Source organism: Meriones unguiculatus, chromosome 8, assembly GCF_030254825.1.
Source record: "Meriones unguiculatus strain TT.TT164.6M chromosome 8, Bangor_MerUng_6.1, whole genome shotgun sequence".
In the NCBI taxonomy this organism is placed as follows: domain Eukaryota; kingdom Metazoa; phylum Chordata; class Mammalia; order Rodentia; family Muridae; genus Meriones; species Meriones unguiculatus.
Window position 1 is genome coordinate 63,245,092 of NC_083356.1, and position 21,352 is coordinate 63,266,443.

The 21,352-nt window shown below is 47.7% G+C and overlaps 1 protein-coding gene across 4 annotated transcripts in view; it reads left to right on the forward strand.

The window, feature by feature from the left end:
* Positions 1-4,006: 4,006 nt before the first annotated feature.
* Positions 4,007-21,352, forward strand: part of Ncald (neurocalcin delta) — a 357,449-nt gene continuing 340,103 nt past the window's right edge. For 3 of the 4 annotated variants that reach the window (XM_060389583.1, XM_060389582.1, XM_060389584.1), the window contains exon 1: positions 4,007-4,129. The gene's annotated coding sequence lies outside the window, so the exon portion shown is untranslated. The remainder of the gene's footprint in view (positions 4,130-21,352) is intronic. The other variant, XM_060389580.1, reaches the window with a different exon arrangement.

Below are 21,352 nucleotides of genomic sequence, written 5' to 3' on the forward strand. Positions count from 1 at the left end.
CTTTGTGAAGAGCCTGCAATAGTTGTAACCCATGGGAGGCCTGCAGGAAATACTTTGGGATAAGAGAATTGGCATTGAGACCTCACTAATCCAAAATCAATACACTTAGTAGTTCCTGATGTTGACCAAAGGGGACAGTGAGAGAGCTGTTCCAGCAAGTCAGAGCTCTTTAAGTGGGAGGCTCTGATTGTGGACCAAAAGGAGAACTGTCAGTATTCCCAGCCTTATTGTATTTGATAATACAAATGTCATATTTGTATTGTTAAGTGAGCTTATAAAATAATGTTTCCCTTTGGCTTTTTCAGCCATCCTTATTGTTGTTTATGCCCATTTCCACCCTCTCTCTCTGTATCTGTTAAAAAGCATTAAGAAAAGTAGGTCTCAAAATTTAAGCATAAATCTCTGTGTCCTCAAATTGGGCAAAGCTTTTTAAGACCACATCAAAAGTGTTAACAGCAAAAGAAAGTGCGATGTAAGATTCAACATGATTTAGAGGTTTGTTGGCTCAAAGACTGTGACAATGAGGACAAAAGGACAATCTGCAGGGATGAAGGAAGTATGGCTAAATCATACACTATGTGACTTAGCACATAAATCATGTAAAGAACTCAGACCAGGATCATAAAAAGACAGACAACCCAACGGACAGTGGGTTGAACTGAATACATATTTCTTCAAAGATGACTTTAAATGTGGCCAAAGGTGCATGAGGCAATGGGGACTATCATTAGTCACAGAGCAAATCAAGCCAAAAGGACAATGCCTGTTCTGGACACACAGCTTAGTGGCAGGGAGCCTCCTGAGAACACACCATCCTGAGCTCAACACCCAAGTGCTAAAAACAAAACACAGCAATGTACCGCTTCCCACTTATGGCAAGATGGATTTAATTTAAAAATAAAGGCAAATAGTGCCGGATAGAGACAGTAGCACCTCCGTGAACTGCTGATACGCCTCCTTCAGAAAACAGGCTAGCCGTCCTCCGTGTCTGGTTCCCAGGCGGCACTCTAGGTTATATGCTCACCATGAATGCTAAGAGGTGTACTATAGCAACTGCTGAGAATTAGGAAGACCCCCACATGTCCGGATAAACAAAATACGATATGTTACCTGTTCATGAAAAGAAATGGGCCCAAGTGTGGTGGCTCATGTCTTTAATCTCAGCATTCAGGAGACAGAAGCAAGTGGATTTTCAAAAGTTTGAGACCAAACTGGTCTACACAGTAAGTTCCAGCCAGGGCTACATAGTAAGCCATGTTAAAATAATAATATGAAAAGAAGGAAGGAAAGGAAAGAAAAGGAAAGCATTGATGCATTACAACAACGACGAACCTGGAAAATGTTACCCTAAGTAAAAGAAGCCGCGATGTATTGTACAGTTTCATCTTCGTGAAATGTGCACAATAGGCAAACCTTCTCTGTATGAAGAGCGGATTCGTGACTATGAAGGGCGAAGGATTGGAAGAAAAAAGATATGAGTGCTAGCAGGTATGAGGTTTCTTTGCGGGAGGAGGAAATTAACTCTAAACGCAGTTGTGGCCTTGGTTATATAGTTCTGTGCGTCTATGAAGAAATGTTTAATGAGGGTTAATACGGCACAGTTTCCCCTCTATCCTCAGGTCTGCCCCATGCCTCTTAGTGGAAGCCGGAAACCTCAGACATTGTTGAACCCTGTGTGCAAATAAAAACTTAAATTGTTTATTCAACACGTTTGGGCTGGATTGACTCTGGACAAACGAGGCAGGAAGCAAAACCTCAGATAAAAAGGAACTACTACAAATGCATCTCAATAAAGATTTTTTTAAAAGTCAAAACTATTACATAATTACAAAGTAGATAAAACCTCTTGAAGATGAATCCCCACTTCCATCATGGCTGCTTTCTGCTGTTCTACTGCCAGAGTTTACTGAGAACACAAATGCCACAGACAAGGAACTGGTGATCGGAGGACATTCTGTGGCTTACAAGTCCTGCTTACATAGTCTGAAAATATCTTAAAATTAGCTATTATTTTAAAGTTAGAAATAGCACACATTAAAAATGAACTTCTGACTTCTCTGGAAAAAAAAATCAGCCTAAACCAAAATTAAAAAAAAAAAAAAAATTGATGGCTACGCCAGACATGCCTTTCTCACACGGAAAAATGAGGCTGCCTTCTTCAGCACATGGTGCCTAGCTTAGCTTGTTTCTGTTGCCATAGCAGAATCCCAGAGACTGAGTAATCTATAAAGAAAAGGGTTTATCTTGGCTCGTGGTTGTGGAGGCTGGAAAGCCTGAGATCCAACGACTGCCGCTGGCGAGGCCCACGTGCGGCTTCAACTTAATGGTGGAAAACGGAAGGCAAGTGGTGCTACGGAAATACGCAAAGTTAGGCTAACCAGGCTTTAGCCGGGAGGGCAGCATGGGGAGGGGCTCCAGATATCCGAAACTCACTGGGGAAACAAAAACAAGACAACCTCCCCAACCCCCCCAAACATAAACAAAAACAAAACAACAAAACTGCATAGGGACCCACCCCAGCCCCTCCCAGGGGGACCCACCTCCCAAACTGCCACACCGAGCTCCTGTGGCTGGACTGAAGTTTGGGGAAACACACTCAGATCAGAGCAGCACGGTGCCGTCCCTGTCTCCCCTCCCCACTCCCCTCCCCCAGGCCGTCCTCCCATCATCTATCCCCGCCACGTGCCTCTGTAAACCCCCCTTAGGTCGCTAATTTGTTACCTACCTTCCTCTCTTCTGGCCTCACCATTGTTTTAGAGTTGTCTCGGGGCTGTTTTCTGATTGGTTAAAGCTATGGTGCTTCCGACGCCGTATGCTCGCCACATGCTCTCTGAGCGCCCTTGTATAACATAGCCTAACATAGCCGTGTAGGGTCACACCCCGAGCTACAAAATCTCCACCTCCCCAGGTGACTCTGGGCTGGGTTAATCTTTGAACATACTTCAGGCAAAGATCTGAACTTCAATTTGCTTTTCAGTTCAAGTAGAACTAGGGAAGAATGAGTTGGGTTAGATGAACACTGTAGCTGATTAGCATAGGCCACTGCATGGACCCAATTAAATTTCTTTTTCTCTCTGTCTCTCTCGTGTGTGTGTGTGTGTGTGTGTGTGTGTGTGTGTTGTGGCATTCCTCAGGCACTATCCACCTGGCTGCTTTTGAGGCAGGGTCTCTCATTGGCTGGGGCTTGATGACTAGGCAAGGTTGGCTGGCCAGGCAGTCCCAGGAAGCGGCTTGTCCCTACCTTACAGCCAGTGCCACCTCACCTGGCGTTTTTCCGTAGGTACTGGTGATGGGTCTGAGGTGGCCATCCTTAATGGCTGACTGAGTTATCTTGCAAGTATGCCTGGACAGGGCACTGTGCCGTTACTCCTTTGTTGTTTTTCATATGATTCATATTTTGTTTTTAGTTATAGAAGGGGCACTGGGTTGACAAACACGAGAAGTTACAGGGGCTTTTCTATAAGTCATGAGTGGCTAACACAGCAAGAAGGTACCTAATGAATACCGGGTGAACTGGTTGACAAGACCCTGTCCTCAAAGGGGCCGGAGACTGATGCCATTGTGCAGTGTGGGGTGGTGTATTAGGAAGCCGGCCCCTCACCTGTCCACCTTTCCCGGTGAGTCTTTGCCAAGCCACCCCTTTAGAGATAGGCCACTGAGAGAGAGGAGCCTTCCCAAGTACCAGAGAGGAGTTTGGGGGAGGCTTTGGAAAAGGCTCTCGAGGCTCATCCCTTGAATAAACTGAGGGACGGCAGGAGTGCCAGGCTTTCCCATGCAAGCTTGGAAGATAATTCTAGGTTGAACCTGACGTTCACAGCACATTGATAACACCCTTTGGGAAATGCCTGGGCAGTGGGCTGGGGTCGGAGGGAACCGGGGCTGAGGCTGGCGTTTGCAGCAGGGCGAGGCGGGGCTGCCGCTGCACCTGTGCACCCCAGCCGTGGCTGGTCCCCCGCCCCGCCAGCAGAGCCCCGTCCCACCCAGAGGCCAGGGCCGCGGTGGGGAGCGGTCGACGAGCGAGCTGGGGAGGGGGGCGCGGCTGCGGCCGAGCTGTCCAGGGGGAGGCGGGAGGAGGGAAGGCGCCGCCGCCTAGCCCGCGGCGACACAGACGCTGGGAGCGGCCGAGGCGGTGAGTCGCTGTGCCTTCCCTCTGCTGGCGGGGAGCGGGAGCCGCAGCCGGGCGGGCTAGCTGGCGGCCGGGCAGGGAGCGGCTGGGCAGAGGCGGGGGCAGAGGGTGGCGGGGCCCGGACCCCGGCGGCTCCTCCGCAGGGGCCACCCCCGCGGCAGTTTCCCTTCCCCCGAAGCCCCACTCAGGCGCCTCGCAGGGACCACCACGCTTTAAACCCACACTCCCCAGGCTGTGCTGGAGGGGAGGAGACAGCCTCGCAGGGCGCAGGGCGAGGTGCGCGGGCTTGAGGGGACGTTAGGGAGCCTGGCGGCCGGGGGACGTCCGAGCGTGCCCGCCCGGGGCCAAGGCGTCGCTACCGGCCCCGGGCCTGCGGAGTCCGCAATGACAAGCTGCGGGAGGCCGGTTGGGAAGGTGGGTGGCTGGGGAGGGGGCTGGGGGCCGCCCCGGGCGCTGCTGGAAATCCGTTGAGGAAATCCGTTGCAGAAATCCGCTGCGTTTTTGGAGTGAAAGATCCTCGTGTCTGAACGTCGCGGGGCTGGGGAAGTGTGTGCTGCGGAGACGTGGAGAGTTTTCGGCGCATACCGATTTATTTTTAGCTGCGGAGAAGCAGGATGTGCAAAGTGGGTTGTATCGCCCGGGAGGGGCAGGTCTCCCTGCCGGCAGAAAACAGTCCACAGTTTCCCAGTGCCGAGGCTTGCTGCAACTTTCTTGCAGAGAGGGGAAAAGGAGTTCATTTGGATCTTCCTTCGGGGGGAGAGGGGGTGTCTGTCCGAGCTGCAGGCCAGGCAGGCTGTGGGAACGCTTGTGTTGGTAAACGTCAGCCCCCCACCGAAGATGCAGGTTCCTGTTCTGCAGGCTAGTGTGAAACACAGAAGCCCAGCCGCCAAGTTCAGCTGTCTTAGAAGGAAACCACAGAATCCTCTGCTCAAAGTTTTCCTGGTTCTGACTAATCGAAAAGAACAGACACAGGGCACTGTGTTACCGGGAGCAGGGTTGCTGGCAGGGGTTTGCCAGGCCAAATTGGCAAGGCTTGTGAGGATTTTTACTCCAACTGGGAGGTTGCTTGAGTTTCATGGCAAGGCAATGATGCCAGGGACTGCAAAGGAGGGGCAGTAAGGCTGTGTGGTGGAAAGGTGAGAGAGGGAGGGGGCACACACAGATTGGAGGGTCGGAGGAGGGTGGGGTAGAGAAGCTGTAACTCGACATCCAGACGCTCAAGCCAACACCACTGTGGACATTCCCAGCGAGGCTCTGCAGCCAGATATTAGATTTGAGTGCTCAGGTCAGAGTTGATCCTTCAAGTTGGACTCCTTAGCCTCTTCTGTGGTTCCTGACGGAAGAAGGAGGTTGCTAGTCGGTACCAATGCTACCTGAGGATGCTGTGCAGGCTGGATATGGCCCTCAGTTAGCATCAGGGTGGTAGGTAGGCCCTGAGTGAGTGTGAGCCTTTCTTATCTCTGTGGTTGTCGTTGGTCTCCTTCTTGCTGAACTGCTGTGGTTGCCTTTCAGCCGGCTGGTTGCTCCCGTGCTGAACCTCTTCACTCCACTTCATTCCTGATCCTGCCAACAGCCGTTCTGGAAACAGAAATCTAAGCTAGTCTCTCTGGCTGATTTCCTTCAAAAGCTTCTCAGAAGCTTTCCAGATAAAACCCAGACTCCAAGAACACATTTAACGGGGCGTGCCCTGATCTCACTGGCCTTTCTCATGACTGCCTCCCCGGGAGGGGGGGGGGCGTGTATACCCACTGCCATCAGCAGGCCCTGAACACTCCACTCCCAGGTGGCTGTTGTAGTACCTGAGGCAGACTCCTCTTCTCACCCTGCATAGTGATCCATGTGTCAATCTTCCTCCTGCCAGGCCTGGGAAGCCAGAGATTTGAGTTTAGCCAGACATTCAATGAATGAAAAAGTTACATCAGTCAAGAAAATTCAGTCCCTTTTCCTCAAGCCAGAGTTAAACATGGAGCGTAATAAAGGGGAGAGCTGAACAAATCTTTGACTCAGTTTCTTACAAGGAAAGCATCAGTGAGTGCTGGAGTCAGGCCACCTTAGGCGTCCAGCTTGCTCTGTGGACCTACAATCCCCTCCATCCACAGACTACACCGTGGGCTCATGGATGTCAGCAACCAGAACAGGTGCAGAGGTGTTCCTCCAGGTGTGAGGGGCACACTAGCAGTGGAGGCAATGCCATCTCCGCTTTCCTTAATCCTCTCGCAAGCTTGGCCACAGGGTGGAAGAATGTCTCTCAGGTTCCGAGGGATAGCAATGGTCATGATCAGCCTGACCCCCGAGTCCTTCCTTAGAGTATAGCTTCATTCTGGTGTGGGGTTCACTGGGTCTGATGAGAGTGAGAAACCTGTTCTTAAATCAGGCAATTTGATGTGTCCTTAGGATAGGCCTTAGAGCTAGCATTTTCAAGCACGCTGGCTGCCCGCAGGAGCCTGCAGTGAGCTAAGATGGCACCTTGTTCTGGGCAGCCCTCCAGGCTGGCTTCAAGGCTTAGCAAGGTTTGAGCAAAGGGCACTTTCCCCCATTTTTAAAGGACTGTGAACAAAACAAAAAACAAGAATATGAGGTATAGACTTCCTTCTTCATAGGAAAACCTGGCCAGCTGCTTGTCTGGAGCCAGACAAGTGGATTTCATTTTGCATGTCATCTCTGATTGATTGGTAGTGGCTGCCTGGGAGGCTGGGGCCAGGCTCAGCAGGAGAGGGGCTGTGGTCAATTAGTGATGTCTGTCAGGGTGTGGGATTAGGAGGTGGTGACAGCTTTTGTCCTCATTCTTCCTATCCTAGAGAGTGTCATCGGAAGACAGTGAAGGCAGAAGTCAGAGCCAGTTAAAGGGACTTTCCAGTGCAGTGATAAACTGCCCCCACAGACATTTTCTGGGAGCCCTGTGTGCTTTTCATGGAGTGCCTCCTGTAATCTTTCAGTTACTCCCACCCCCCCAGGAAATGTTATTAACTTTTCTTTAGAGTAGTGTACTTTATATTGTGTATGAGTGTTTTGCCTGCATGCATGCTTGAGACCGCATGGTGCTGGTGCCTGAAGAGGTCAAAGGCTCCGGAACCGACAACGTTACTGATGTTTGTGTGGTAGGAAGAAGCTGGGTCTCCTGCAAGAACAGCATCTTTCCAGCCCCAGAAAACCTTATTTCAAGTAGAACTTGTCTGCTGTCAGGAACTCCCAAATGCAGACTATTTTCCTTGTCTGGATGCTTTGCTTGCACGTGTGTATGTGCAGCCTGTTGGATCCCTTGGGACTGGACCTATTTTCTTGCTCATGTTGGTTTGTTCTCTCAGAGTTGGTGACATCTTTAGGCTCCACTGGCTGTAGGATAGCTGAAGGAGCACTAACCCTTACGAGGTCTGGATTTTATTCCGGCAGGAGGGGCGAGCCCCAGCCCTGCTCACAGAGTTTCCCTGGCTCGTTATCATGTCTGAGATCCCTTTAACTACTGAGCCAGAAGCTGAGGAACTGAGAAGACAGGTTCTTGAATTTTGGATTGCACAACAGATGCTTTTTAGATTTCTGGTAGCATTCCCACTTTGCTGATGAGAGGACCCAGGCTTTGGAGAATTCAACAATTTGCCCATGGTCACATGGCTGGAAGAGTAGAATTTAGGATTGAAACTCACAATTTCTACAGTTAGAAACACACGCTTCTCACTTGTGGACAGAATGTTTAAAGGGGCTTTACTGTGATCCATCCATCTGTTTCCAAAAGGATGGCTCCATAATTTCGAGAAATTGAAGGCATTTCCTGGCTGGAGAAAGGGAGGAGAAAGAAGACACGGCTAGGCTCTCTGGCTAGGCTTTTTCACTCACAAATTCAAATAACGACTCAGAGCAGTTTCAGCATGGTATACGTTGTGCTGGGTTCTCAGGGTGTGGGCTGACCCTGCTCCAGGTCCTGTGTCAGTCACTTTGTGGCTGTCACCAGACACCTAACAGGGGCAGCTTCAAAAGAGGAAATGCCTACTTTGTTTAGTTTCTGAAGGTTCTCCTTGGCCCAGAGCTTTGGGAACACAGTGGGAGTGTGTGGTAGAGACTGTTGGCCTCATGACATCCAGGAAACAGAGGGATAAGAAAGATCATGGCCAGGTGCTCCCAGTGGCCCCTCCCAGTGATTCGCCTTCTCCAGCTAGGTGGCACCTCAGAGAGTTTCCAGATCCTCCCAGGATGGTCTCGAAACTGTGGACCTACACGTTACCATGTGAGGCTATGGGAGACCTTTCCTATTTGACTGTGGCACCTTCTAGTTAATATATAGAACAGATCAGCAAAGCTTGGGGTACAAGGGGACAGTGCAAGAGCTGAGCTCATTTGTTGGGGACCTCTTATTTACGGTTTGCTGAAATAGCCCCAGGAACATGGCTTGTGTACTAGGTGAGGAATAAACATTTCTTATATGCATTAAAATTGAGACAAACATAAATGGTAAATTTTTTTTTACCATTTTAACCATTTTAAGTGGACAGTTTGTGTCACTGAGCACATTTGTGTTACTATGCCCCTGCCCACTCCTCTCCAGAGACTTTTTCTCTTTCTGAACTAAAGCTCTGGGCTTATTAAATGGTAGTTCCCCATTCCTCTCTCTCCTCAGCCCCTGACAGCCACCTTCCTCCTTTCTGTCCCTTGTGTCTGAGCACTGCAAGGATGCCATACGCTTGGCACTGTGCGCAGAAGTCACCTTTTTTGTTGTGATTTATTCCACTTAACAGAATATCCTTAGGCTCACCATGTTGTGACAGATACCAAAATTTCTCTCCTTCTCAAGGCTGAATATATTCTATTGCATGCACATAGCAATTTGGGTGTCCGTTTGTCTGTTGCTTTTGTGCATAGCATGACTATGAACACAGGCATGTATGTATATGTTCATGTTTCTACTTTTAGTTCTTTTGGTTGTGCACGTTGAACTGAAATTACTGGATCACATGCCGTTCTATATTTAATCTCTTGCAACTACCATACTGTTTTCCACAATGCTTCCATTTCACACAACAGCAGGGCCAAGGGCTTAGGTTTCTTTACAGCTAGCTGTTGGTTTTCTTCTTTTTATGGATAATAGCTATCCTTGTGGGTGTGCAGGGTTGAAGCATTGGAGACAGGTTGGAATCTGCTAACGGCAGGCGGGCAGTTTGAAGCTGAATCTAGTGATGCGGAGAGCCACTGAACAGTTGCGACCTGTGACAATAGCAGGAACAGGATTCTGCCAGAGGGGGAGAGGAAAATGTCTGTAGAGGAGTGAGGTGTTTTCTCTACATCCATGGGACTGAAACATGACCATCTTTGTCCTGTGCGGTATTAAATTTGGGAAGGGAATAAACACGGCACTGTGACATGCTGACCAGTTGCTCATAGTAAATGGAGTTCTAAGTATTGGTTCAATCTGTTGTGGCAAATTCTACCGTTTATCTGCTAGGGTCCCATAATGAGGCGGACAGCGCACATGAAGGGTGACAGAAACTGAAACAAGCGTATGTTAATGGGCCGTTTACACAGGTGTGGGCACGGTGAAGTGGCTGGGTGTGTGTGCTCTGCAAGGGAGGGTGACATCAATTTCTAGAAGTCAGGAGTCAAGTTGGCCAGAGAGGGTTGTCCACAGAGTTATGCTCTTCGTCCTTGTCCTGGCAGGGAGGTATGTAATCCAGGAAATACATAGCCACTCTTGTTCCTACCCTTTGGCACCTCCCAAATGATCAAACTGACCTGAAATCAGATGCCAAACGGGCTGGAACTCAAGTGCTGCTTGTAGGGTATAGAATGAAGGAGGAAGGATGGTGGAGCAGAGAACACGTCATTTTGGAGCCCTGTGATCTGCCCCATATAAACAGTGAGGGAACCACGGCACCCCGAGATGAAGGGACCAGGGAGCAATTGGTAGAACTGGGGTTGAAAGTCTGGCAAACATGGAAGTCATGGGGACATTTTGTCTAACTGGCTCTACAGTAGCAGGTTGTCCCTAGTCCCAGGTGATCTGAGGTATGGTGAGGTTCTGGTGGGTACCCTACCCTCTTAGTACTTAGGCGTGGTTGGGGATTCAATAGCCTGAGAAGCTCTGTGGGAACCAGATATTAGTGCCACCAAGTACATGCCGCTCTGCACTGAGGAAAAAGCTTAGTCACATTCTGGGACTAGACTGAGGCTCCTCTGCACACATGAAAAAGGCTGCTTTAGAGGACTCTGCGTTTCCATCCCCGCTGCCTGCAAAGCTGAGGTTGTGTGTGAGAGATGGGGCTGACGGCTTGTTTCCTGTGTCCATGGAACTAACTGGCACCTTGGCAGATGAGACACCTTGACACAGTAGACACGGTTCTCTCAGAGCTGTGGAGGCTCCATGTCCAGAGGGAGAGGTGTTGCTGGGCCCCACTCTCTCTAGATGCTCAAAGAGAATTAGTTCTTTTGACCATCTGACTATCTATCTATCTATCTATCTATCTATCTATCTATCTGTCAATCATCTATCTATCTATCTATCTATCTATCTATCTATCTATCTATCTATCTATCATCTATCTACCTATCAATCATCTATCTATCTACCTATTATCTATCTATCTACCTATCTATTCCTGTTTATTTATTTAGAGATGGTCAACCCTATGTTGCCGAGGCTGCTCTTGAACTTGTGGACTCAGATGCTCCTTAGTCCTCTGAGCCTCTGGTCTCCAGATGAGTGTCATTATGGCAGATGGCTTGCCTCTGGCTGTGGGTGCTCTGGGCTCCACCTCTGTTCTCCTCGCCTCTGTGTCCCGCTCCTCTGTGATCTGTCCTGAGGACACTTGCCATGGGATGCAGGCCCTCCTTCAGCATCTATGCTGCTCTTTTTTAGTATCTTTACTTGCATCTGTAAAGACCCCTCCCCCCTTTTTTCTCTAGTTCTCTAATACTTGGGCATAGTTTAGGGGGCACTATTCATTCTACCGCTAGGCTTCGGGGTGCACTTGCCTTTCTTGGTCCTCTATTCCATGTCAGTGACCCTAGATTTCATCTCCTCTCCATATCCTAGAAAGTACTTCTGAACTAAGTGGGGGTTAGTCCGATCCGACCTTCACTGGGAGTCTTCTGCACTTGGCTTTTCTGGATGGGTTTGGAGGGAAGAGGGGAGAGGCAGTGGGTACTTCCTGTTCAGGGCTTACCCAAGTGCTTTCAGAAATGCATGAGGAAGTCTGAAGGAAGGCTAAGGCTGTTGGGGGACATTTTAGGAACAGCAGAACACAGAAGCAGCTCAGGCTCAAGTGTCTAGCCCTTCAGAGAACACTGTTTAGAAACGTTACATACATGTGCAGCTGGGCCCTCAGCCGGCCTTTTTCCATGTGTCAACACTCCCAGCCGCAGGCCTGGATACACCAAGGACACAAGGTAAGGCACAGTGTGGCTTTGTCACTTACCTTACTAATTTGATGACACTAGCCTGCCAAATGGCTGTAGCAGGATTATCCACTCTAGGGCATGAATTACTCTGTTTGATTGCATGCACTGGTCACATAAACTGGAAGAGTCCACACCCATTCACTGAGGCAGCTGTAATTCAGTTCTCTTTCTTCGGGAGGGGCAGGGTGCGGCGGAATGGCAGCTAATTGTTTTTTCAACCACTTGGCTTTTGGCTCAGAATGAAAGGAAGAAAAGAAAAGAAAAACAAAGTATAAACAGGTGATATACTGCTCCATTTTATCCTGCCACGTCTACTGAACCGTCATTATTTTGATACTTAGAGAACTGAGTTTCACCAGCTGAAGAAAAGGGCTTTCTTTACAACTGGAGACCAATTATATTATCTGTAGTGTTGGAGAGAAATAAAAATGAGAGAGATTTTGTTAAAAAGAGAGAGAGACAAAGGAAGGAAGGAAAAAAGGAAGGAAGAAGAGAAGGAAGGAAGGAAGAAAAGAAGGAAGGAAGGAAGAAAGGAAGGAAAAAAGAACAAGTTAAAGTTGGTGATGGGATGGTAGTAATTCCTTCTAAGCATGGTGCCCTGCACAGATCACCATGAGGCTGTCCTAGCCCCACATAAATGCTACTGACGACGACGTCCTGGTCTGACACCTTCTTATCTCCCAGAGAGTGACCGGGCCTGCTTGCTTTCCCCTGTTCAGAGCACAGCTCCTCTGTGGGGGCCAGGGCAGAGTGCAGGCTCCTCCACATTGCCTTGGCTGGCTCCCTTCTCCTGGCTCTGCCCGGAGAGGCAGTCTCCATCAGTGGTATCAGCACTATTGTCTGTCTTCTGAATAACACTAGGGCCAGCAGAAGGTAGGAGGGTGAGAGGAGGGGGTGGGGGATACTTCTGTCATTCCTCTGCTGGGGGGCATGCTGGAGGTTGTCTGTGTCTGCCAAGGCCCGCCAGCTCCTGCCACCGCCTTCTCGGTGCAGCAGCACTCTGTGAGTTCCCTTCCTCTAGGTCCCTAGGGTGCAGGCATGGCAATGACGCCCTAGAACCCTGCACTAGCTTTTGCTCTTTACCTAGACAGCATTTCTCAGCAGGACCAAAGAATAGTCCTTGCCGTCCTGCCTAGTTCTTAATGGACACAGTAGCTCTGGACCAGGGTTTGACCACCCCATGTGCTAATACAGAGCAGAAAGTAAAGCCAATAATTATGATGAGTGAGTTTTGGGGACCAGCTTCAGGGTTGGAGCTGGGCAGTCAGGGCACGTTGGTTAGCTTTATGTTACCGTAGTAAAATACCTGGATAATCCATTGAAAAAGAAGGTAAGCTCATTGGGATTCAGTTTTTGGAAGTTTCCGTCTGTTTTTGTTGCTGAGCCGGCTGTGCTGGGACCCTGTGGCAGAAGAAACTGCTCACTTCTTGGCGGCCTGAGAACAGACAGAGAATAGAGGGGCTGATCCCGGCATCTCCTTCAAGGGTGTGTGTTATTATTAAAAAAGCATGAGGCTGGTCAACTGATATTCTCTGTAAGAGGTTTATTAAGTGGGTATGGAGGAAGGGGGAGCAGGACATGGTGGGGAGAGAGAAAGGGAAAGGGAAAGGGAAAGGGAAAGGGGGGCACCCCAAGAGAGAGAGCGTGTGTGTGAGAGAGAGTAAGAGAGTGTAAGAGAAAGCAAGAGAGAGTAAGAGAGAGACCAGAGTAAGAGAGAGACCACGTATCCGTATCGGGGTTAGCCCTTTAAGGGGCAAGGCAACCACGCCTTTCAGGTGTGGCCACCTGGCCAGGGACACTGCTGGGTAACCCAGGAGCAGGTTGTGTTCCAAAATACTAACAGTGTGTCTCCAGGGGCTGCTTTTGCTCATCTGACTTTCCAGCTCATAGACATCACATTGTAAATGGTCAAGAAGTACTTCCTGGCTGAGCATGTGCTCAGCCAGGTGATCACGTGATTTAGCATCCACATCAGCACCTGTCTGTGAGTGAAAGGGTACCGAGTGACTGTTCAAAGCCGAAAAGAGCACAAAGCCACCCCAGTTAAGCGGGGCAGAGGAGAGTTCCTAAAGATTTTTAAATTTTGCCACCCTACAGAACTTTGCTTTATGAAAACACAAAATGTGAAAAGCAGAAAAAAAGTAAAAATTTAAGAGTATGCTACTTATTATTTATGCCTGTGTATGTGTATGTGGGAAAGTGTGCTTGCGTGCCATGCCATGCCTGAGGATGTCAGAGGAGAGCATTGTGGGATTGGTTCTCCTTCCATTTTTGTGTCGTCCTTAGGACTTGAACTTAGTCTATCAGGCTTAGAATGCAACTACTTTGACCTGCTAAAAGGTTTTTCTCTCATTTAAAAGATCTTAAGTTAAAAAATTTTTTTGAGATTATAACAATCACTTACTACCCCTCTTTTCACTATCTTTAAAACATTTGGTAAACATTTACTTATTTATTGTGTGACTGTGTTCATGTACTCAGGAGCCACAGGTTGTCACAAAGCAAGGGGTGGGTGATGTCGACCTATCGGTTCCCTCCTTCTAGCATGTGACTTCCGGGGCTTGAACTCAGGCTTGGCAGCAAGTGCCTTTATCAGCTGAGCCATCTTGTTGGCCCCCACATTTCTCAAGGAACATTTTTCTTAACAGACATCTTTATTGTCTTATTACTTGTTAGTGGCATTTCCTTCTATGTCTACTGTTTTTCCTATATAGTCTTCTAACTAATGTATTTTTATACTAGTGATTATTTCAGTTCAGGAGATGGCAAATATATATATATATATATGCGCTTTTCCAAACACCTTTACATTTCTGGTTGCCTGGGTGACATTTGCAAGAGAATGTATGCTAATTTGTTATTATTAGAGCAGAAATATGGTGGACATTATTTTTAGACCCTCTGTATATCTCTTTTTTTACCAGACCATTTGTTTCATTAATTTATTTATTTTCAGTTTTCACTATTCAGAGGCCATGTACAGCTTCCTTCCTGTCATTCTAATTTCGGGCCTCAGTTTGTCAACTGATTCAGTGAGCTGGCCCTTCCATTCAGCGAGTCCCCCTGCGTCTGCAGAGTGGATGCCTGCTCCCTTAGTTTGTGGGCAGTTACTGCCGTTCTGCAGTTGTCCAGACCAAGCTTCGACAAGGGCTATTTTTTGGTATAAGGGAAAGCAGACGTGGAGGCTGTCTGTGTCTGTGGTGGAGTGATCTAACCCCTCTGCAGCCGGACTAACCTGGCCTCCCCTCTTGGTTCTGCTACCGGGGAGCTGTGAGGCCTGGTGGAGTCTGATTCCCAGGTGACAGCGGTCACAGGCAGCATGCTGCGTCTCCTTAAGGTCAGAGGACAGGTGACCCCACCTTTCAGAAAGTAATTGTATGCAAATTATTGTAAATACCTAGACTAAAGAGACAAATCTGGGCTTACTGTTCTTGTTACTTTTGTGTGTATATATATATATATATATATATATATATATATGTGTGTGTGTGTGTGTGTGTGTATTATACATATATATTATATATTTTGTTTATAGTGCTTTAGTTTTAACAAATGTTTCAGAGAATTTCTTTTGATGGTCAGTATTCTTGGTTGTATTTACAACAGTATTGAAATTAAAAATCTTCACCTCACATCTGTGCTTTGAGGAACATAGCTATAAATTTACCATGCCTAATTCCAGTGTTTGAATGCAGCCAGAGTTAACATTTGGGATACCTTCTTTTATTTTCTGATATGAAGATTTTTGTATGAGTCAATGTTTAGAATGTCTGTAGTGCACCAGTGTTCAGAAGACATTCCCAGAGCTTGATTGACCTCTGCATGCACCTCAAGGAGGACCAGCCTCATTCAGTCCTTGGGATGGGGAGTGAGAGTCTGCAGGTGAGGTCTCAGCTGGTTACACAGTGGTGAGTTTGAGTGTCCAGATGGCTTTTAATGTGTGGTGATTTAAAATGGTCTAATGTCGCAGTGTTGTCTGGGCTGGGTTGTGTTGACTCTCACTCTTTTACATTGTTGTTTTGGTGCTTGAAAACAGATGGCTGTGACATTCATTGCTGCAGAGTTTATCTTGGGGCACTTGAGGAAAGAACAGGGAGGAAACGCACCCTCCCCCACCCATACCACACACACATGCACACACAGGTACACACATGTGCGCACATAAATCCCTCTTTAAACATGTGAACTAAATGTTCTGATAGGACAGAGCATGAACTCCATTTTATTCATGTATGTGTGTGTGTGTGTGTGTGTGTGTGTATGGTGTATGTGTGCACATGTGTTATGTTTATGTGTGTATGTGGTATATGTGTGCACATGTATATGTTGTATATGTGTGCACACATGTGTGCATATGTTTGTGTATGTGCATGAGTGTGGTATTTGTGTGCATGTGTCTGTTACGTGTTTATGTACATGTGTCCTATGTGTGTACGTGTGTTTATGGTATATGTGTGTGCTGTGTTTATGTGTGTATGTGTGTGGTGTTTATGTGACTGTGTGGTGTGTATACGGTGTGTATATGTGGTGTGTCTGCATGTGTGCAGTGTGTGTGTAAACATGTACCGAGGCACAGATTCCTGTGTTTGTGTGTGCTTGTGGAGGCCGGAGGTTCTCATCAGGTGTCTCTCTTTACTCTCCACCTTACAAAGTCTCTCAGTGAAACTAGGATTTGCTGATGGCCAGACTGACTGCCCAGTGAGCCTCAGGGGTCCTCCTGTCTCCCTGTTCCTCATGCTGGGGTGACAGGTGTCCCCACTCTTAGTGGGTGTAGGGCATCTGACCTTGCTTAATTTCTCTTCCTTGTGCAGTCAGTACTTTACCCACTGAGCTGAGTGAGCACAAGCTCTCTGATGGGCATGTGTCATGTGACTGGGGTTGGGGGAGAAGTCTGTGACTGAGTTCCCACTGCCTTGCCCTATGGAATTGGGCCAGACAACAGGCAGTGAGAAGCCAACCTGGACTGCCTGTGACGCCTCTCAGAAAGGTGTCCCCAGCCCGTGAGCCACTTTTCTTTGTTCTGGTTTCTCTACAATTACAAATATAGTGCACTACGGTAAAGACATCTGCATAAGCAGGAAATTTGTAAGAAGGAAAAGTCATCAATAATCCATATACTAAAAGACAACCAGGACTGTTTCTCTAAATTATTTCATATGGAAAAATTTCTTAGTTGCATAGTCATGTTTATGTGTAGTTTAAAATTAGTTTTTAATGTGATTATGTGTGCCAAAAATATTCAGTTTATTCTATAATGTTTGTAGACAGTTGTAGGCTTAGACTTTTTAACAAACCTACTTTATTTAGGGCTTTTAACTGCTTCTACCTCCCTCCTAACCTCCCAGCACTGGGTAGGAGAGAAAGAAGGTTGGGGGGACAGGGGGTGGAGTTCTCCCTGCTACTTCCCGCTGGGTAGGGGCCTAGGATTCTTTTGAGGCCAATACCAACACCAGTCATCAGGAAATCCAGAAGTCCAGGTCACCAGCAGATCAGCGAGCAGCAAACGCAGCAGCAGGACGAGCCAGCAGCAAGCAGTCCTCTTCCAAGTGGCCGCGCCTTCTTCCTCTGGGCTGTCATATTTATACCCCTCAAAGTCCTCAGATTCAACTAATTCCACCTGGCAGAGACCACATTCCACATGCGACACTTAACAAGTGTGGACAAACTAAAATCCCCAACTTGGAATTATAAAACAAACAAACAAAAACATGTTTACGTATCATAAAACAAAACATCCACAAAAGACAGCATTTTCCTAAAAGTATAATATTTCATGGAGTGGGGAATTCCTGCTTAGGAATTTCATTTCTGAACATTTGGTTAAAATTTTCACAAGTGTTACGGTGATTATGATTTTTTCACAGTAACCTTTCTTTGTGTGAGATTGTATCCTGGAATATATTTCTAGACTGAACGTTTGAACATTAAAAAGAATCTTGACACAGCTTTGCGATTTGCTTTCCGTGCTGGCTGGAACAACCTAAGCTGGGTGCTGTACTGAGCACCGTCTGGGACACCATCACGGGAGTGCGTTCGCCGATGCTGTGGGATGGCTCTGATCATGAGTGGGGCTGGACAGGCTTTCGCTGCTGCACACCATGGCATTCTCCTTTCCTGTCCTTGTCAGTCTCAGGCACAGGCTCTTTGTCTCGGTGCCTTCCACCTCAGTTAAGATGACTTCTTTTCAAATGAAAGAAGCGATGTGTGCCGTGGTGGTGAGGCACAACCCAGGGCTGGATGTGTGGAGGAGCCCAAGCTCTCTGGGCTCATCTCTGCCTTGAAGAAGGCAGTGTTAGAGGCCGGGAGTGGATTTCTCTTCTTTTCTCTACATGCTGCAATAAATGTGGATAGAAAATACTGAGTAAATCAGCAAGTTAAACCAGAATTGCACCATCAGTGATTGTTGCCAGGCTTTTTTGCTGTTATTCCTTAAACAATACAGACGGTCTCTGTAGCACTCAGCCTGTATTAAGTATTCTGACTAATCTTGAGATGATTTAAATGATGGAAGGTAGTGCCAGAGCCGTGCACCAACCCCACCCTGCTTTCCATGACACTTGACCACCTACTGACTGGTACCCATGAAGGAAGGGTGATAGCATCATGGTTAGCTTCAGCTGTCAACTCCATCAGAATCTACAGTCACTTGGGAAGAGACTAAAGAATTTCTTGGGTCATATTGGCCTGTGGCCACATCTGTGAGGCATTTTCTTAATTGCTAATTGATGTAGGAGGGCGCGGCCCACTGTAGGTGATGCTATCCATACATAAAGAGAAGACTGAAAAAGCCATGGCGAATGAGGAACAGCAGTAAGTAGCATTCCTCTATGGTATGTACTTCAGTCAGCCAGAAGCTGAAGTGACCCTTTTCCTGCCCTGTTGCTCTCAGCCATGATATGTTTTCACATAAGCAATAGGTGGCTACTACAGATGCTTTTCTTCAAAGATGCCAGAGGTTTGGCCTTCATTGTTAAGGTATTAATCTGTAACTTGCTTTCTGTTTTTCGTGTTAGATATAGATTGTGGACATATGTTCTTCCGAGACATGCAACAACTTCTTTGGCACATTTGCTGCAAATACTTCCAGTGTGCCATTTGCCAGTTTGGCATTATGGAGTGGGTGACCATTCCCCTGCAATTTCTTCCCAGCAGCACAGCCTGCTTTACCCCATCGGAGGTGGATCAATGTGCAGCCCGCCAGTCTGCTGATTATAAAATATTCTTAACTGCAAGGCAATTATTGTTTAATTGACTGTAATTCATTTTGGTGTAGGATGAGGAGGAAATGAGGGTAAAGACTGTCCATTTTTCTTTAACATACCTGCAATTATACCATCACCTTTATTGAATGTTGCTTTTAAAAAGAAATTCAAAGCAACCTTTCTGTAGAGTGAATGATGTGTCTTGAGCATTTTCTTAACCTGGAAGCCTCCTGGGGAAGGACAGTTCTGTACTGACTGGAGATCTGACAGCCATACTAAGAATAACTTGGTCTCAGGCCCCAAGCCTTTGTTGAAATTTGAGTCCCACAGTGCTGAGGGCCTGCATGGTCCCAGGAGTTCCACTGCCATGGGGGTGGAGGGAGCAGAACACAGGCTGGCCTTCAGCTGAGGAGGACCGGCAGACATCAATGATTCTCCTGGGGTCACCTTGCTCGCCCACCAGGACTAGCACAATCCATATATTTTACACTGTCTCAGGTTGCGCTCTTCTCATCCCCTTCTTCAGCAACACATTTATTTTTGGATGATGGGATACTTTGCTTGCCATGTGGGGAAGGCAGGGAGTTTCTCTGGAAATCAGGCTCTCTTCCCACAGTGTTGTTCAATTATTGTCTTCGTTTAACATACCACCACTGTGCTTGCACAGTCCAAAGCACCAAACCTGAAGTTGTGGAAAATGCACTTTTCTTTTCCTCAAAATTTTACTTTCATGTGGTTTTGGTTACTTTTTGTGGCTTCAGACCTTCACTGAAGGATATTTTATCTTGTGTTGCGCTCACCACACCCTTAGCTAACAGTGGAGATGCTTCCCATCACGCAGGTTTCGTGAGTGCACTGGGTGCTATGTGCTATCCATAGGTCGACGTGAGGTGTTTAGGGCGCAGGCGGACTCCGATGATACATAATTTATAAACTGAGGTGACCTTAACGATTGACCTTGGAGGCCCGTGCCTTTTAGTCTAACCGCACTGCTCAGCCTCAGCGTCATCTTCTTTGGACATTTGGGTTAGTCACTTGATTAACTAGAATCTAAAAATAAACCTAGAAACGTGGAGAGGCCTTCCCCTTGCCTTGAATGACGTGTGTTCTAAGCCAGGCTGTATAACTATTTACTTTTGCATTATGCATAGTGCCTAGCAACCAACATCGGGAATGAGAGCTAAGAGTGCAACCCTCTCAGCTGAGGTGGGGCTGCTCACCAGCCACATGAGTCCCCCTGCCACCCCCTGTTCTGTGCTCCTTGGCCCTCTAGTTCCTGCTTTCTGCCTTCTTTACTGGTGGCCATACGGGGACCGTAAAGATGGATAGGAGGGCCTTTCCTGCCCTGATGCTTATGGTTGGGGTTGGAGGCCTTTCAGGTCAGCATGGGAGGGTAGGAGAAAGGAGGGCCAGCCTTGGCCACAAACAGTGTCTTGGCATTGGTGATGGCTGAGCAGAACCAGAGTCACTGAGACACTGTGTCTGGACTTGTCTGACTGTGGGTGGACTATGGGCTGCCTGCAGGAGTTGGGCAACCAACTCCTGAGGAACTCTGAACTTAAAGTTCCCTGTGGGTGCCATCCGCCAGTGCGTATTCACACTGCTGAGGAAGAATTCAGGCTGTGAAGAATCAGAGAGTACGCTCAGTGGCTGCTTCTGAATGGAAGGCTTAGCCCCCTCCTGCGTGGCTTGTCCCTGTGCCTAACTGCGGGAGTGCCCAGTGTGCTAACCCATTTGATCTCCGGTCTCTTTGCAGCTCTCAGAATGTTTGACTTTTGGACTAGTGATTGGACTAGATCATTCACACCCTGGTTTTACCGGGGGAGAAGGGGAAACACCTTGACGATGTACACTTAATTCTCCAACTATAACCTTTAAGTAAAGAGTTCAAAGCCAGCACTGGGAAGGTGGGAGGGTGAGGATTAGGACAAGGGACTGCGCCTCCACAAACAGCAAGCAAATGGACAAACAAATCAAGACTCTCCTTTCGGGGACTAATCTCGCTTGTCCCGGGCAGGACCCACAGCTTTGACTCGTGAGTGTATGCGTACACTCCCAACTCTCACCTACTTACACTCAACCACTTGTCTCTTAATTTTAGTGCATTTTAGGAAACAGACCTGAAGAATTTCTTTGAAAAAAACTTCCTCCCCATGGAAATATATTTCATTGCAAATTATCTGTACCATGCTCTTTTAGTAAAATCAATATATAATTTTTTAAGCTAGAAAGAATAGATGAGCAGCCTAGGATGATTAAATAGTGTTTATCTGGAAAGGGACAAAGTCTTTGCAGTTTTGTGTGGTTTCACAGAACAGCACAAAGTAGTTGAAGGGCAAAGCCACCCAACCTTTAGGTGATTACTTCTCCGACCTCTGGAGAGCTGGGCCCCCTTGAAATAGGAAATGATCATGGGACAGTGGTGTGGGTAATGAGAGAAGGCTTCTGGATCCGGCTGAGCTGTTTCCCTCAAGTAGGAAGAGCAGCTGGCTCATGGAAACCCCTGTCTTGGGTGCCTGTGCGCTTCTGGAGGGAGATGCCCAGGGCCCCTCTGTAAGAGCAGGCAGCTGGGAGCTGACCTGAACCTTCAGATGACCCTGATGTATGCAGAAGCTGGCACCAGGGAACAGTGGAGCAAGAG